The sequence below is a fragment of the Felis catus genome, chromosome B1 (assembly GCF_018350175.1).
Source record: "Felis catus isolate Fca126 chromosome B1, F.catus_Fca126_mat1.0, whole genome shotgun sequence".
In the NCBI taxonomy this organism is placed as follows: domain Eukaryota; kingdom Metazoa; phylum Chordata; class Mammalia; order Carnivora; family Felidae; genus Felis; species Felis catus.
The window spans coordinates 75,906,160-75,924,857 of NC_058371.1; the positions used below are offsets into that span (position 1 = coordinate 75,906,160).

The 18,698-nt window shown below is 40.8% G+C and overlaps 1 protein-coding gene across 5 annotated transcripts in view; it reads right to left on the bottom strand.

The window, feature by feature from the left end:
* The window catches only part of FHIP1A (FHF complex subunit HOOK interacting protein 1A), a 276,539-nt gene that overhangs the window by 193,001 nt on the left and 64,840 nt on the right, over positions 1-18,698 (bottom strand). Inside the window, exon 1 of one of the 5 annotated variants that reach the window (XM_045055778.1) lies at positions 6,936-7,722. The exons of the other annotated variants lie outside the window; for them this stretch is intronic. The gene's annotated coding sequence lies outside the window, so the exon portion shown is untranslated. Of the gene's footprint in view, positions 1-6,935; positions 7,723-18,698 lie in introns of those variants that run through there. 5 annotated transcript variants of the gene reach the window in all.

An 18,698-nucleotide genomic window follows, 5' to 3' on the forward strand; every position in this document is an offset into this window, starting at 1 on the left:
AGTAAGCCTGACCACCGCTCGGAAAGCCAGCCCTCCCCAATTCCCACAGGTGCAGGTATACTTTATTCCAGTCGGCAACAAATGTCTTCTCAGGAAACAAAGCACTCACCGCCAGCCTCTTCACCTCACCTTTTCTGTAGCCCTTTCTCCTCTCTCTGTCATACCGTAGATTCTGCTGCTGTTGCCCCTGAGCAAGCTCCCTCTCTAACCAGTTTTCCCTCCACCTTATCAATATGTTTAGCTCACTGCACATCCCTCTCTCTTTGTCCGCTCCAGATTCCACCTCATCTTCACGTTTATGGTCAAGCTTCTAATCCTCTGATACTTAGCCTCTGGTTCCCCAGAAGAACAGGTGGCACATGTAAGGGCAAAAATGCACCCATAAAAAACTGTTTATACTAGCCAAATAAACATATACATTTTCATACAACTACACAATTTAAGCCCTGTTCCATTCTTTTGGACACAAATGTTCAGCAACCTGCCACTCCTCCATGACAGCCTGAAATCATTCCTCTCTGCATTTCCCCCCTACAGTGAACTTCCGATCTGCTCAGAACTTGTACTTGACCTCGGTCCATACTATAACCATCTTAAATTCTTCAGCTGATTTTGGAACCGAGAAATTTTAAGCAGGCAATTAAAAAAGACTAGTAAACCTGCTCTTGACAGGACTAGATTTAACTCTAATGAGATAAAATGACAACCACATGGCTTGCTGCCAAGGCATCATGAACAGTTTTAAGAATTAGATTCAAAATAGCTGATAAAATCTGAAAGACAGAACGACCTCTATCTATACATTGTATATTTTGCTTGGTTTGCACTGTGTGAAAGATAGGAAACTCAGAATATCAAGATACCAGTTTAGGGAGAGACCTTCAATTCAAGATTTAGGAAGAGGTGTTGGGAGAGAGTGCTATAGCAGAATACTTACTAACTAGATGTAACTATTTTTTATCGGCAGCCAATGTGAAATGTGTAATGCACAATATTCCTAAACTTTATGCACTGAATGTTTTCTTTTTCTGTCTTGCAGAATAAAATGGTCACTTCTTTGCTAAAATGCTCACACCTCAAGGCACCTGGGTGGCTCATGAGGTTAAGCGTCCAACTGCGGCTCAGGTCATGATCTCACGGTTTGTGGGTTCGAGCCCCGCGTCGGGCTCTGTGCTGACGGCTCGGAGCCTGAAGCCTGCTTCAGATTCTGTCTCCCTCCCTCTCTGCCCCTCCCCAGCTCACACTCTGTCTTTCTCTCTCTCTTAAAAATAAACATTAAAAACAAAATTTTAAAGGCTCTCTCACACAAACATTTCGACCTAATAACTGGAAGAAGATCTACAAAAACTATTTAATTTAAATTTAATACATTAAAGTCTTCATACACATTTGAAAACACTGTGTCAGTATTCTTATTTGCACAAGAACGTATCTTCACACATCAAAAAGAAATGCCATCTACTGCTAGGCATACACAATTTCAATAAAAAAAAAAAAATGGTTTCCCGTAGGGGCGCCTGGATGGCTCAGTCGGTTGAGCGTCCAACTTCAGCTCAGGTCCTGATCTCCCTATTCTGAGTTTGAGCCCCACATTGGGCTCTACGCTGACAGCTGGGAACCTGAAGCCTGTTTCAGATTCAGTGTCTCCCTCTCTCTCTGCCCCTTCCTCACTCGTGCTCTGTCTCTATCTCTCAAAAATAAATAACCGTTAAAAAAATATTTTTTAATAAAAAAAAATGGTTTTCCAAAGCAGGGGAAAAAGTAAATTCTTAAAACATGAAAAATCCTAAGCATTCAAAATAGTTGACTTGAGATTCCCTTCATTTCATTTGCCAAGAAAACACAGAGCATCTGTCCCACAATAGAAAACCAAAAAACACAAAAACTGAATGTGACACTGCCTTCACCTTCATACCACCACCACCAACCTTAAGAAAAGGTTGTATCATTTTGGCAGCTCCACAACAAGGGCCTCCATACTTAAGCCATTCTAGCTTCAACCACTGTTCTGGTTTCTTGCTTCAGAAACTACGGTCTTAAACCTGACACTGGAGATAAATAATGGAGATTAACGCAGTATTACCTTGAACAAGCAATTAAAAGAGGCTGAAAAGCAGCAACTAAACCCCAAACCATTTGCTCTTGCACAATAGGAAGCAGAAGATAATCTTGTTTACTAAACATAAATCACTGGAGATCTGGCCAAACTCTTAGAGGATATTCCAGATGGAAACACTGCAAAGACAAGAGCTGCTTATGTGAGTATTTTCTTCCAACTCTAAAAACAAACTGGACCAGTTTTTCTTGTTGCTTCTAGGAAAACAATCATTTTAAACCAGGGAGGTGATTCAACAGAAGGGTTTCCCTGGACCCACTCAGGATCTATTTTTGCTCCCACCCTTGCTGCCCACCCCCTCCCCCACCCCCCACCCCCCACCCCGGCCTTCTAGCAGGATTAGGTTTCTTGCAACTAAGTTTGCTTCTTCCTGCTTTAGTATCTATTTAAAAGTCTTCACACGGCAAGAAGCAAACTCCATTAATAAATCCTACTTTCTCACATATTTTTGTGGTATATTCCTATTTTTCAGAGGAAAAAAGTCAAGATACAGTCCTTTCGTGTGTGTGTGTGTGTGTGTGTGTGTGTGTGTGTGTGTGTGTAATTTTTAAATTCTCTTTAGGGCTCTGTGAGTTTATCCAGACAGGCCTCTCACAGAGGCTGCTGTGTTTGCTAGGGTTCATGTTCACATGCTGCCAGTTGAAAATCGCTTGGCTTTACTTTTCATTTCCTTGAGTTAGAGTCACTTAGACAGAGAGGCTTTGAGAGCTACAATGTGCAGAGTCAGGGGCTTATTTGTTTAAAGGTGCTACGTTCACAGCCGAATATTTTGATTGTGCTCCTTAATTCAGCAACCAAAGGTTTGTCAAGAGACTTTCTTTATTACTCTCTTTCGACTAAATATCACGGGAAATGCCAGTGATCCTGACTCAGATCTGCTGTGTCCCAGAAAAGCCACTCTGAGGCTTGAGTGGGGGCCTAGTGAGATAACCAAACAGGAGACCAGTGCAAAGGAGTCTGTCCCCACCCCTACACACACCCCCACCCCGCCCCACCCCATCCTCACTGCCCCCCATCTCCAGGCAAAAGCCTCCTTTCGTTTTCAAGTGTACTGTAACAGGAAGCCCTGGATTAAATCTCAGACCCCATACGTTTTAGTTTTTAGCCTACAGCTCTAGATATTCCCTCATACACATTTGAGCCAACGGTGCAAATATCCCAGGGGATCTTACTCACATCTGCCAAAACCTACATTACAAGCTCCTACCAAACTTCCATTTCGTCTGATTTTCCACTCCTATATGCTGCACACATTCCAACCCCACCCCCATCTCCTCCACCTCCACTATTACTTTATTCCCTAGCAAGGTAATCAAGTCCCCGGGCACCTAGTAAAGACTTTTCTAGAGTCTGCGCACACGGCAGCAGACATGATCCTGCTTTCTTCCTCTTCTAGGACCAAGAACAAACACTGCCCCTTCTCCGGGGCCTGGCAGCTTCCTCTAAGACCACAAAGCAAGCCAGTAGCTTAACTCTGAGTAGCTTAACCACTGACAATTTCCTTCCTACTCAATATAGCCAAAGTTCTGTGGCTTAAAATCAAAGCCTCACAAAGCTCAAGATCCGGAGCCAGGCAAAAGTGGCTTTGACTCTGCTCCTTACCATCTCTGTGACGTGGGCAAAAACCTCTCTAAGTCTCAGTTTTATCTCCAAAATGGGGATAATAATAGCATTTGCCTTTATCGTGAAGACAGAATGAGATAATGCATGTGCCTGGCACAGAGTAGATGTCAGATATTTTTGTTATGATATTAGTACTCTACTGTCGTTATTACTACAGGGATAACTGGCATAAACTGGTAGGCTTCAGGCCAAATTTGAACTTTGTTTGGCTGTCATATATACTTCACTTTTGTTTATTTATTACTTTTGGAGAGGTAAGCATGCTCCAGTCTGTCACAGTCCTCACTATTCCCCCCTTAAAACCTTATATCTCATTATACTACCTATCTGGCCCCTAAATGTATGTTACCCACCCCCTCCACACCTCCCCAAACTAAAGGTCTCAGAGATACACAGGAGTTTTGGGGTTTTTTTAAAAAACAAAAACATTCTAGAGCTAGGGTAGCTAGGCATTATACTAAAAACAATTCCTTTTTAAAAACCATAGCAAGGAGCCACCATTTCCAAAAAGGTTAAGACTTCTCCCATCAGTCAAAAGGCAAACAGGTGACAGGTGGGAAAAAAGGAATAAATTCTACTTTGTAGTTTTATGGTCAGTAACAACTTCCAAAACATGGAGAATTTGCAAGGTTCTTCTAAAACACAGAATCCACTGTTAGCTTTGCTGGTCTGGAACAAAATGGACAAAAATAATACCAGCTGATCAGAAAACATACTTCAAAAGCCAGACTCTTTCCTAAATGCAGAAGGCCATTATATCCAGGCAATCTCTTGTTCCAAATGCACCTGTCAGAAGTCAAGGTCTTAAATTCACCTATAGCTTTGTACATATCAAAAAGTTAAGCTGCCTGACATTTAATATTTTTCTCTTCTTACTAACTTTGCCCACAAAGATTTTCCATAAATGATAAAAAGTATAGTAAGTAACCTTCTTCATAATACATATAATTTCTGGAAAAAATACACTGTCAAAAGTACAAAAAAATTAAACACTATAAGACTGTAAAGATATTAGAGATTTATTGATATAAAATTACATAACCATAATTCTCTTTATTAAAAAAATCTCTATCTCCTATCATTCCCAAGAGGCTATCCATTGAAAACATTCTCGGGGCGCCTGGGTGGCTCAGTCGGTTAAGCGTCTGACTTCGGCTCAGATCATGATCTCACGGTCCGTGAGTTCGAGCCCCGCGTCGGGCTCTGTGCTGACAGCTCGGAGCCTGGAGCCTGTTTCAGATTCTGTGTCTGTCTCTCTCTGACCCTCCCCCGTTCATGCTCTGTCTCTCTCTGTCTCAAAAAAAATACATAAACATTAAAAAAAAAAAAATTAAAAAAAAAAAAAAAAAGAATCTCATATTAAAAAAAAAAAAAGAAAGAAAACATTCTCTTTAAAACAAGATCATTCCCGGGGCACCTGTGTGGCTCAGTCGGTTAAGCGTCCGACTTCGGCTCAGGTCACGATCTCGCGGTCCGTGGGTTCGAGGCCCGTGTCGGGCTCTGTGCTGACTGCTCAGAGCCTGGAGCCTGTTTCAGATTCTGTGTCTCCCTCTCTCTGACCCTCCCCCGTTCATGCTCTGTCTCAAAAATAAATAAACGTTAAAAAATAAAAATAAAAAAAAAAATTAAACAAGATCATTTCCAAAAGAATAAAAATAAAAACATGACCATTTACTTCAACATATAGTTGTCCCTTGAACATGGTTTTGAACTGCATGAATCCACTTATACAGACTTTTTTACAGTACTATAAATGTATTTTCTCTCATGATATTCTTAATATTTTCTTATTTCTAGCTTACTTTAAGACTACATTATATAATGGGGGGCACCTGGGTGGCTCAGTCGGCTAAGCATCCGACTTCAGCTCAGGTCATGATCTTGCAATTTGTGAGTTCGAACCCCGTGTTGGGCTCTGTGCTGACAGCTCAGAGCCTGGAGCCTGCTTCAGATTCTGCATCTCCCTCTCTCTGCCCCTCCCTCACTCGCTCTCTCTCTCTCTCTCTCAAAAATATATAAACATTTAAAAAAATTAATTAAAAAAAGACTACATTATATAATACATATACAAAATATGTGTTCATTGACTGCTACTGGGAAGGCTTCCAGTCAACAAGGCTATTAGCAGTTAAGTTTTTGAAAAGTCAAAAGTTATACACGGATTCTTGTCTATGCAGACGGTTGGTACTCCCTAACCCCCAGGCTGTTCAACTCTAAAAGGACTTGGGCTTCTTTCAAGGTTTACAAAAATTTTCAAAATAACTACAAAATAAAAGGCAGACAAGGTCAAAATTACCATCACAACAACCAATACAGTGATCTTGTATGAATCCAACTCATATTTACTCTTTATGGAATGTGCACACCCTCTGATCTGAGAATCCAAAGTAAACATAATTAAAGTAATTTACAAAGAAAGAAAAAAAAAGGGCATTTGCCACAATGTTAACATGGTTTATTTCTGGAGGAATCGATCCTAGGGAATTTTTCTTTTGGGTATATGTTTTCCAAGTCTTCTGCTCTATAAAAAAAAATATATATATATATATATATATTCCTTTTATCATCAGATGAAAAGTGTTTATTTATCTATTTTAAGGATACTATACCTAACTACTATTGAGGTTCAGGATATATTTCCTAAAGGGCCAAGTCCCTTAAGGAGTCAAGGGTCAGTATATGGAAAGCAGCTCTCCACCAGGACTCCTTTGCCTTCACTTCCTCTTCTGAGAGGTTTAAGGACGAACTCTCCCCCCCAGAATGCCACAGCATTTACGCTCTGTACCACACGATGCTCTGTACCTTTCTGCGGCCAGCTGGATGCGTTCCCTAGCGCTCAACACTTCTACCCTCTACTCCTGGCTACTTTCAATAGGAACTGCATTTTACATGTATTTTATAGACCTCTCCAGAGGTTAGCAGCTCTCTCAACACAGCAGACTTCTGACACCTATTTGTTAAACATAAATGAAATAACCAGTTAATAATCAATTAATTAATAGTAAAGTAAACTCAGCCTTCTGCTTCTTTGCCTTTAGAGGTAGCACTGTATTCTGTGTAATAACAAAGACTGACATGTGGTCCCAATGACCGACATCAGGACTACTGATGGGAAGGCTTTCAGAAAACACACCAAGCACGGGAGGAAGAAGTGGCTTCTCCCTGAGTCAGCCCTGCCCAAAGTAAGAGAACAGACCTGGGGGTGCCACCTCTCAAGACAGTAACGAAATCCACTCCAGTTCCTGCATCATTCCCGTAGAAAAGCATGTGATGTCAACTGCAGACTCCTAATCCAGCTTTACTATCCCATAGAGAATCCAATCAGCAAACAGTAAAAGGCAAGAGGAGCTGATCCCTCCTGGGGGATACCCTGCCTGCCTTTGGTGACGGCGGTGGAGATCTCAGTTTACAAAGGCTGTGAAGCACTGGCAGGGTTTTCAGGGATCTTAGACAAAGTGCTATTATTACAGTGACGCTGAAGATGGGCTAATCACAGAGGAAACATCCTTATATTCTTTGGCTTCAATGGCTTTAATTATATTTACTGTGAATTCTCAAACCAGTGGGTATACCAATGTGTGAAGAAAAACAGGAGTTGGGTGTGTAAAATTAATTTTACTGGGTACGGGGAAGCCACTGTGAATTTGGAATTGTTAAACTGAGCTGCTTCAGAGTCAAGTAATCATCTATACAAACTGGAGTTTAGGATGGCAAAGCAGGGGAGGCGGTGAATTGACTGGGATTTGAACTCCCAATGAAGCTGGGTGGCTGTGTCCCAAACCACAGGGAAGAATGATTTCTGTTTTGCCACCATGAGCCACCAGGAATTGCTGTTGGAGTGAAGGGAAATCCACACAAGTGAACAAAAAAAATAAACCCTACTAAGATTTTCCATTTTTACACACAAACGAAAGCTAAAGGATGTGTTTATAAATATTTCTGGAGCACCTGGGTGGCTCAGTTGGTTAAGCTTCCGACTTCGGCTCAGGTCATGGTCTCACAGTTCATGGGTTCGAGCCCGCATTGGGTTCTGTGCTGACAGCTCAGAGCCTGGAGCCTGCTTCGGATTCTGTGTCTCCCTCTCTCTCTCTGCCCTTCCCCCCACTCACACACGTGCTCTCTCTCTCTCTCTCTCTCTCTCTCTCTCTCAAAAATAAACATAAAAAGAAATTCCTAACGCAACCTCTTTGATTCTAATCTTTCAGGCAGTTGTAATGCAACATTTATGGTCAAACATAACCCCTCCGTGATTTCAAAAATGCTCTTTAGGAAGCATCAGCGCATTTCTGGGGTTTGTGTTCTACAACCACCTCTGCTGGAGATTTCTGAGGTCTGATTTGCCCCATTTTCTCCACTGGACTGTAATTGTTAGGTGTGTTGAGTGTTTTAAACAAACACAGCTGTCAAGACTTAGGAAAATGGAAATTTGCTGGGGGTTTGAGGGTGGGAAGAATAATAAACTTAGTAGCCTTTTTAGTTCTGCAAAAGAGTTATTTTACAGTCTTTGCAGTGAGAAATGCCTGCATTTTGGCATACCTGGTCCTGTATCACACACGCAGATCCCAAGTTACCTACAGCAGCAAAGTTATTGGCCCAAACAGTACAAAAAGTGGCTGCCAGTCTTCCACACCAACAATACCAATGCTTCCCGGTGAGCCTCCAAGATTATACGCCTGAATCAAGAGGCATATAGATGCCCTATCACAGCCCTCGAGAGTCAACTTTTTATTTAACCTAGTGATAATTAAAAGGCCGTAGTTCATCACTACCTTCCTACCACAAAATCAAAAGGGCACTGCATTATACCTGAAAGCTTTGACACCTAGTAATACCATCTCTACTGTCCAAAAAAAGAAAAAAAAAAAAACAAAATAAACAAATGCTGGCGAGGATGTGGAGAAACTGGAGCCCTGTGCACTACTGAAGGGAATGTGAAATGGAACAACTGCTATGGAAACCAATATGGAGCTTCCTCAAAAAAATAAGTATTAATTAACAGAATTACTATATGATCCAGCAAACCCAATTCTAGCTATATACCCAAAAGAACTGAAAGCAGGATCTTGAAGAGATATTTGTACATCAGTGTTCAGAGTAGCATTATTCATAACAGCCAAAAAGCAGAAAGCAACCCAAATGTCCATCAATGGATGAATTAACAAAATGTGGTATATATGTACAATGGAATATTCTATCATTAAAAAGAAGATAATTCTGATACATGCTACAACATGGATGAACCTTGAGATAGGTGCAGTGAAATAAATCAGTCACAAAAGAAAATAAATACTGTAGGATTCCCTGTATATGAGGTACCTAGAGCAGTCAAATTAGTAGAGATACGTTATAGCATGGTGGCTGCTAGGGAATGGGGGAAAGAATGGGATACAGAGTCTCAGTTCTGCAAGACGACAAAAGTCCTGGAACGGATGGTGATGATGGTCGCACAACAATGTGAACGTACTTAATGCCACTGAACTGTACATCTTGTTAAAATGGTAAAATTTGTGTTACGTATTACAGTAGTTTGCTTGGGCTACCACAACCAAGTTCCACAGACAAGGTGGCTTAAACAACAGAAACTTATTTTCTGGAAGCTAAAAGTGCAAGATCAAGGTGTCAGCAGGATTGGGGTCTTCTGAGGCCTCTCTCCTTGGCTTGCTGGTGGCCATCTTTTCCCTCTGTCTTCACAAGGCTTTCCTTCAGCAACTGTCTGTGTTGAAATTCTCCTCTTCTCACCAGAGCACCAGTCATATTGGATTAGGGCCCACCCTAATGATCTCATTTTAACTCTATCACCTCTTTAAAGACCCTGTCAATACAGTCACATTCTGAGGTACTGGAGGTTACGGCTTTTACCTATGAATTTAGGGGGAGGGAATTCAGCCAATAACATGCATATTTTACCACATTTTTAAAAAATAATAATGAAATAAATTGGAGCAGACATGGGGAAAAGAACAGCCTGTGGGAAGGCCCTGCGGAAGGAGAAGTTTGGTGATTGGAGGAAATGAAAGAAGGCCTGCAAGCCTGCCTCGAAGGGGAAAGTGACAGCTAGTGTCATCAACAGAAGACAAACGAAAAGACAATCCTTGAAAATTCATTCCAAAATTTACAAGCTCAAAAAAAAAAAAAAAAAAAAAAAAAAACCTTCTAAAAAGAACAGCCATGACAAAGAATAAGCAGCTTATTTAAGAGAGGTATTGCTAGTTACCATACATGGGTAATTTCAATTAACTTTTAAACTGTTTTTTTTAATTTAAAAAAATTTTTTTTAATATTTATTTATTTTTGAGAGACAGAGAGAGCATGAGCAGGGGAGGAGCAGAGAGAGAGGGAGACACAGAATCCCAAGCAGGCTCCAGGCTCTGAGCAGTCAGCACAGAGCCTAACGCGGGGCTCAAACTCACGAACCTTAAGATCATGACCTGAGCTGAAGTCAGACACTTAACCAACTGAGCCACTCAGGCACCCCTGAATTAGCTTCTGAAAGACCCCTCTGCACTCAAAAGGGGTCATCTTTGCATTTTTGTTAATGTCCTAAGTTTTCCAAAACTTCTTTTTTCTAGCCTTAGGTTTTTTTTTTAATTAACACTATGGTGAAACACTCATAAAATTTACCGTTTTAACCATTTCATGAAGTTTTTATTTATAGAAATATCACCACTTTAGAGAAAACATCCCTAAAGTTAACCTCAGCGTACATTGTTAAATGGAGAAAAGACTGGGTGGTAATTACTACTATCATTTTACATAAAGCCAACTTACTTTTCCATTCGATTTCAGAAATTTTCTGAAATGTGTTAAGTGCAGAGTCAAGAAAAATACCAGAGTTGTCACATTAAAGCCCTGGATCAGCATTCACAACCCAAATCCCCTTCTGGCCGTGTGCTGGCCAGCCTGCGGTGTGGTACCACTGAAACAGATCTGCTGGAACCCAGCATCCCAGGCATCATCCTCCAACTGTAATAGTATGCATTCCAGAGAAAACGTTCTGAGTCACTGAATGTCAGCCAAAATTTTTTCACAATAAAGGCAGATTAGGAGAGAAGGGAAAATAACTGCAAAATGTTCGAAGTGCTAAAACTTACTTCTCAATTTTGTCCAAGAAGAGTCACAACCAGAAGGAGAAAGAGAGAACACCATAATCATATAAGCAGAAAATCAACTATTGGAGATGAGCACTTCCTCTTCCTCCTGGTGCAATGAAGTCTGCCTACCAAAACTAAATTCCATCACATATTCTAGATATACAGATATGCATACCCTCACCTACATATTCAAGCTATAGAAGAAACACCCACCAGTCATTAAGAGAAGACTAACTGAAAAGGGCGCCTGGGTGGCTCAGCCGGTTAAGTGCCCGACTCCCAATTTCGGCCCAGGTCATGATCTCATGGTTCATGAGTTAGAGCTCCGTGTCAGGCTCTGCACTGACAGTGCAGAGCCTACTTGGGATTCTGTCTTTCTCTCCCTTTCTTTCTCCCCCCTCCCCCCCACCCAGCTCATGCTTGCTCACACTCTCAAAATAGACAAACATTAAAAAAAAAAAAGAGAGAGAAAACTAACTGAAAAAAATGACAAACTTTCACAGAAGAAAGCATGAAGGATTAATAGCCATATGAAAATATATCTCTAACCTCATTAATAAAGAAAATTAAAGTCACGAGAATGTAAATTATACTACACATAAATTACATCTCAATTTCTAAAACACACAATAAGACAGGATTTCACATCTACCAAACAGGCAAAATTTTTTACAAATCCAATCACACAAATGTTGTCCAGCCACAGGCAATGTCCTTCATCCTGATACAACCACTGGTAAACAGTCATCATCACCTAGTAACACGTATAATCTCTATGACCCAACCATTCCACTGCTAGGTTTATACATTAGAAAAGCTCTAGGGGCGCCTGGGTGGCTCAGTCGGTTGAGCATCCGACTTCAGCTCAGGTCACGATCCCTTGGTCCGTGGGTTCCAGCCCCGCGTCGGGCTCTGGGCTGATGGCTCAGAGCCTGGAGCCTGTTTCTGATTCTGTGTCTCCCTCTCTCTCTGCCCCTCCCCCATTCATGCTCTGTCTCTCTCTGTCTCAAAAATAAATAAACGTTAAAAAAAAAATTTTTTTTAAAAGAAAAGCTCTAGCACATATACAATAGGAACTATGTTCATACCGATCTTCCTCATGATTGCAAAAAGTTAACACAAATGTCCCTCCGCCAACAGAAAAGATAATTGAATATGGCATATTCCTATGATGCAATTCTATACAGCAAATAAAATACAGCTTTGTGAATAAACATGAATGAGTCTCAAAAACATAATCTGGAGTAAAAGGACAAGGTAGAGAAGAATACATGTTACAGGATTCCATTTTTAGAAAGAGTAAAAGCAGCTAAAATTAAACAATATATTGCTTAGAGATAAATACACATAAGGCAAGTCCTTTTGGTTTTTTTTAATGTTTATTTATTTTTGAAAAAGAGATAGGGTGTGAGTCGGGGAGGGGAAGAGAGAAAGGGAGACACAGAATCCAAAGCAAGCTGCAGGGTCTGAGCAGTCAGCACAGAGCCCAGCGCTGGGCTGGAATCCATGGGTTGGAATCCACATACCGTGAGATCATGACCTGAGCTGAAGTCAGACACTTAACCAACTGAGCCACCCAGGCAACCCCAGGGCAAGTCCTTTAAAAAAAAAGGGGGGGGGGGGCAAGAGAATGGCTAAAAATTAAAGAATAATGGTTAGTTACCACAGGAGGCAGAGGGGAAGAAGAGTTTCATATGTATTAAAAATATAATATTCCATTTCTCAAGCTATCTAGTAGGCACCAGTATTCATTTTATTATTTTTATTTAAATTATACATACACTGATATATACCCTTTTGTATGTACGTGTGTATATATGATATATCTCTCTTTTTAAAAAGTAAAAAAAATCCAAACACCAAATGCAAATTTTTTTTTTTTTTTTTTTTTTTTTTAAATAACAACCTGGTAACATTTCAGTTTCAAAATAGTTGACGGCCTGGGTGCCTCTCCTGAATTCCTAATGAAGTGAAAGCTTCAAAAAAACAAAACACAAGAATTTCAGGAGATTAAAAAAAGTTTGCTGAGAGAGAACTTCAAATGGACCGAGATTTCAACACATTCTAGAAAACAGGAAAAGGGAATGTGCTGACAGATGGAGCATGAGGAGAAAGCAGCTACCCAAGGACCACCAAGGAAACAATCTGCTCCACAGAATCCCAGTGAGACTCCGGGCTCAGAGACAACAGGTATCACAGAGTGAGGAGGAGGACACAGAGCAGGAAATAAGGAGGTGACGCGATGACAGTACGCACTACTACCCCACCTCCCTCAGCCTCTCACAGAGCCTCCAGGCAGCTTAGCTAAACACAATGACAGACAAAACATCTGGGGTTCATCTTTAAAAGAACAGAACCAATTGTGACAGTAGGGAGTGAGAGATGCCGCACGAAGGCTTCCGATGTGAATTTTGTTCTCTCAGAATAAATCCTCATCATTACGGCATTTGGGGAAGAAGCAAAGATGCCAGGTGACAACGCAGCCTCCCCTGGCCCCGCCTCCCCTCAAATCTATTTAGAATTGTTACTTAGGGGTGCAGTGCAGCTAGTGGAGGAGAAACTCTACATACAGATCTTTTTAGATTCTTCCAGTCTTTCATTCTTTAATCATGAAAATGCAGGGGTGCCTGGGTGGCTCAATCGGGTAAGCGAAGGACTTTGGCTCAGGTCATGCGCCCGTGGTTCAGGAGTTCAAGCCCTGCAGCAGGCTCTGTGCTGAGAGCTCAGAGCCTGGAGCCTGCTTTGAGTTCTGTGTCTCCCTCTCTCTCTGCCCCTCCCCCGCCCATGCTCTTGTCTATCAAAAATAAATAAACATTAGCAAAAATTACGAAAAAGCAAACAAGCCTACAAGGAGAATCAATAACATGGGGGCCGGGGGAACCTGTCACTGAGAAGAAACAGTTAATTCAGGAAAAGAGAAGAGCACTTTTAAAGGAAATCACTCTAATGCAACTCAAAGATTCCAAGAAGATACTACAGCTATTAAACAAGGAGACACAATGAAAATAAAATGATTGGAGAATAATCAAGAACTTTTTAAACAATTTTGATGATGTGATTACTAAAATGAGAAGTCTATAAAAGTACTGCAAGATAAAAATAAGGAAATCTCTCAAAATGTGTAATGAAAAGACAATGAAAAATAGAAAAGATTGGAAACAAAGAACCAATGCAGGAGATGCAGTATCCAACTAAAAGCTGCCCAATCTGTACGATGTTCGGTCTTCCCTGACCCAACCCCAATAGGTCACTGAACCCAGGGTGGCTACCTGATCCAGGAGAAATAGATCCATTGGCAGAACTAAGCCAACCCAAGCGCCCCTTTTGAGAATCTGACTTAGGAAAAATACAGGCTCTAACATGAGCCTAAAACCAAAGGTCATGTCAGTGCTAGTAGGTATAAATATGTTGGCCCATGGTACAGAGAAGGGAATAGAGAAGTAGAGAAAAAGGCAGAACAAGAGAGGAGGCAATGTGACCATGATTCTTGACTTTTTCTCCCAAGCCATAGTCCCTAACGGGTCCACTGGTACCACTGAGATTGGTTGTTAAATCCTACATTTCAAGGGTTGGGTTTTTTTTTTGGCTTTGTTTTTGTTTTTTATTTAAGTGAACTGAGTGGGCTGCTGTTCTCTGCAACCAATAAAACTCTGAGTGAAACAGCAGGTATCTCTTGTCTGGAACTGCACAGTAACCCAGAGATACCACATCATGTCTGCTCCACCATGGGAACGCCCTGCCTTTCTGCTCACCAATCCTCTGTGCACAACACAATATTGGCTCCCACTGCCTGTCATTCTGTCAGCGTCCCACAATAATGTGAGCTGTGTGGTATTGCTGAACATTTTTAAGATTATATGTGATCAAACACTCCCAATAATTAAAATGTCAAAATCCAAGAGTAAACATACAGTGTATTCAATGAAAACTCGAAACTGTGGAACAATTGGGAAGAGGAGGAGAAGGTTAACTTGCCTTACAATATGAACAAGAGAACAAATGGTTCAAGATTTGGAAGGAAAATGAACAAATTAACGTCTTTTGTATCCTCGCAGAGTTTTTCAATCAGTCTGAAAAATTAGAAAGCCAGGCAAAACCCCTCTTTTGATGACATGAATAAAGCTGATTTACTCAGAAAGGACATGGAATGCCATTGTCTAGATTAACCCGCACTGAACAAGAAAAAAAATATTCTTTGAAGTTCAGAAAATGGAACAGAACCCTTCTGCCTATTTGGAAGGTAACTTTCATGCATTCCCTGGGTAACCAGAGTCAAACCACAGCGTTAAGAATCTGAAGCCAATCTAAAACAGTGAGAGACAAATACTGTACAACTGAGCAAGGGCAACACGGCCACAGCTGAAGGTGAAGGGATAGAGCGTGTGTCCACAGGCTTGCGTGGTTAGCAGCCACCAAGCCTAGTCTTCCCTAGACCTTCTGATTGCAGAAACCAGTAGAACTATACATATATATACAGGTACACACACACAGGCACACACACATTCCACCAATAAAACCGCCAATTTTCTTTTTTCTAAGTAAAGGTAATTACTATGTAAGTAATTTTATCTAAGTAAAAGCTGTTACTATGACTAGATATTATTACTCTCATTTGAGTTTTTTTTTTTTAACATTTATTCATTTTTGAGAGACAGAGCGTGAGTGGGGGAGGGGCAGAGAGAAAGGGAGACACAGAATCCCAAGCAGGCTCCAAGCTCTGAGCGTTCAGCGCAGGGCCCCACGCCGGCTCGAACTCACGACCCACAAAATCATGACCTGAGCTAAAGCTGGACACTTAACTGAGTGAGCCACCCAGTGCCCCTGATTTTTTTTTTTTTGAAATGTTTATTTTTGAGTGAGAGAGTGCGTGCGCACAAGTGTATACACACGCGTGAGGGAGGGGCAGAGAGAGAGGTGGACAGAGGATCCGAAGTGGGCTCTGCGCTGACAGCAGAGCCCAGAAGTGAGACTCGAACTCACAAACCATGAGATATGACCTGAGCTGAAGTCAGACGCTCAACCAACTGAGCCACCTAGATGCCCCAGCATCATTTGATTTGCAAAAAGGACACTTTAATGCCCCCTCCAAAGAAAGTAGGAAGAACTTGATCTTAGCACTTTCTAAAACCCTAGAGAACTTCATCACAGGCTAGTAAATACACTTCCATTAAGGCAATTTTGCACCACAGCTTAGCAGGTTTTGCTTTAGCTATGATTTGTGATTCATTCCCTCACAACAAGTTCATTACGCTATTAGCCCCTTCCCTCAAAACAGTTTATTATAAAGAAGAGAGGGGCGCCTAGGTAGCTCAGTTGGTCAAGCTACCGACTCTTGGTTTCAGGCCACAAGCTCGCTGTTCCTGAGTTGGAGCCCAGAGTGGGAGCTGTGCACCGGCAGAGCGAAGCCTGCTTGGGATTCTCTCTATTTCCCTCTCTCTCTGTGCCTGCCCCCCCCCCCCACAGTCTCTGTCTCTCTCAAAATAAATAACTATTTAAAAAAAAAAAAAAAAAGGTTCTGTTTGAGAAGATTCAGGCCCATCTACCCTGTGTGAAAACGTACTATTTCTGTTCCAAGAGTTTTGATGCCAGTGACTGTCTAAATCTCCTGGAAAAAATTGCTCTAAGGTGTGGTTGCCAACCCCTCTAGGACTTTGCTCTTGGTGACATGAAAGCAGTGTCATTGGTGGAAATAAGAAAGGCACGAAAGGGAGTTGCTTTAGAAGAGAATCAAAAGTGATGTATTAATAGACATGTCCACTAGGCAACTGAAGATTCATTCATTTGCCCAACAATATTTATCAAGCCCCTACATGGCACCTACAATGTGCCAGACACTTGAACAAAAAAACATAAAAGATCCCTGCCTTTGTGAAGCTTACATTCAAGCAGGACGATAGAGACAAACAATAAACACAGTAAATACATTATACAGTATGTACAAAGTGCTTTGCAAGAACAATATAAAGGGAAAAACAAAGGTTGGTACTAATCTACAAAGAAAAAAAAAAAAAAACACTAGTTGAACCTAAGAACGGATGAGTTCCCCAAGGAGTAGACTATTTGGCTAAAATGCCTTCCACTTCTAAAGCTGTACCATTCCAGATCAAGGATATTGACATAAATAGCCTCAAGCTTCTCTTTGAAACAGAGGGTAGGATCAAAGGATCACAGGATTGTTGTGGGCCTGAAGAGGTATCAGAGACCCACCACCATGGAACTGTCATCTTCCAGTCGAGGACATACAGGCCTCCAGAATTTAGGTAAGGTCATCTTAGAGAGAAAGATGACTGGGAGAAGAGGAGTTCCAGAACTCTCTACCCTTTTTTGTAACTTTTAACAACAGTAGCCCTTTTGGTCACTTTAAAAGAGCTTCAAACTCTATTGGAGGCAATGAAAAATATTTTTTAATTACATAAATACATGGTTTTGCCATATAATGCCAATAATAAAAACAGAAAGCACTTAGATAGCACTTACTTTGTGCCGGACACTCCTCTAACTACTGGTCATGAATAATAACTCATTTAATCCTCAGAACAATCTTATGAGGCAGTCAGACTCCAGAGTCCTTGCTTTAATGCCACGTCACACCCTTCTACTTATTTATGCATAGCCGCATGGAGCATAATCTTTATCATTAATTAGGATACTAAGGTCTAGAGTTTTCATTTGGCCCTAGCAGAATTAGAACATATTTGCATGTCAAAAATGCAGCTATTTAAGCTTTGTCTGAGGAAGACATGATTTAGAAAAAAAAAAAAATTGAAACTATATAATATAAACTAGTTGCTCAGAATTAGAACATATTTGCATGTCAAAAATGCAGCTATTTAAGCTTTGTCTGAGGAAGACATGATTTAGAAAAAAAATTGAAACTATATAATATAATCGGTATCATGCTAAATAACTGGTAGTCACTGATTCAATAACAAGTCCTTGAGGTATGTTTCCAACCACATACTATTTCAAAGATACTCTTTCCAGACCCTAAGCAATTTTTTTTTTTTAATGAAACTCTGGTAAAGCAGGGGTTCATGTTTTTGTTAATTGGACAAATCTTACATGTTAGTTTTCTGAGGAGAGTAAGGGAGAGAAAAACAATTAAAAAGATTTCTCTGGTTAGAATTTTTCTTTCCTTTTCTTTCTTTTCTTTTTATTTTAGAGAAAAAGAGAGAGAGAGCATGCATGCAAGCTGGGGAGTGAGGCAGAGGAAGAGGGGCAGGGGGAGAAGGAGAGAATCCCAAGCAGGCTCTATGCAAGGCTCCATCCCACGACCCTCGGATCATGACCTGAGCCGAAATCAAGAGTCAGACATTCAACCAACTGAGCCACCCAGGCACCCTTCTGGTTAGAATTTTTCTAAGCATCTGGTATTTAAAGTTTTACTGCTAGAATCATGAGTTTACCAATAACATATGATAATGGGGGATAACTGATAAAATACAACATTTTTAAATTAAAAACAAAAAAACAAAGATTGCCCCTTCTCAACATACCAATACAGATTTTATTTATAAAATTTATAAAAATTTAATTATAAAATAATCAAATCTTACCATTTGTGACAATGTGGATGGAACTAGAATGTATTATGCTAAGTGAAATAAGTCAGAGAAAGACAAGTATCACATGATTTCACTCATATGTAGCATTTAAGAAACACAACAGATGAACCTAGGGGAAGGGAAGCAAAAATAATACAAAAAGAGAGGGAGACAAACCATAAGAGAGTCTTAACTATAGAGAACAAACTAAGGGTTGCTGGTGGGGTGTTAGGTGGGGAGAAGGGCTAAAGGGGTGAGGGGCATTAAGGAGGGCACTTGTGGGGATGAGCACTGGGTGTTATATGTAAGTGATGATTCACTGGA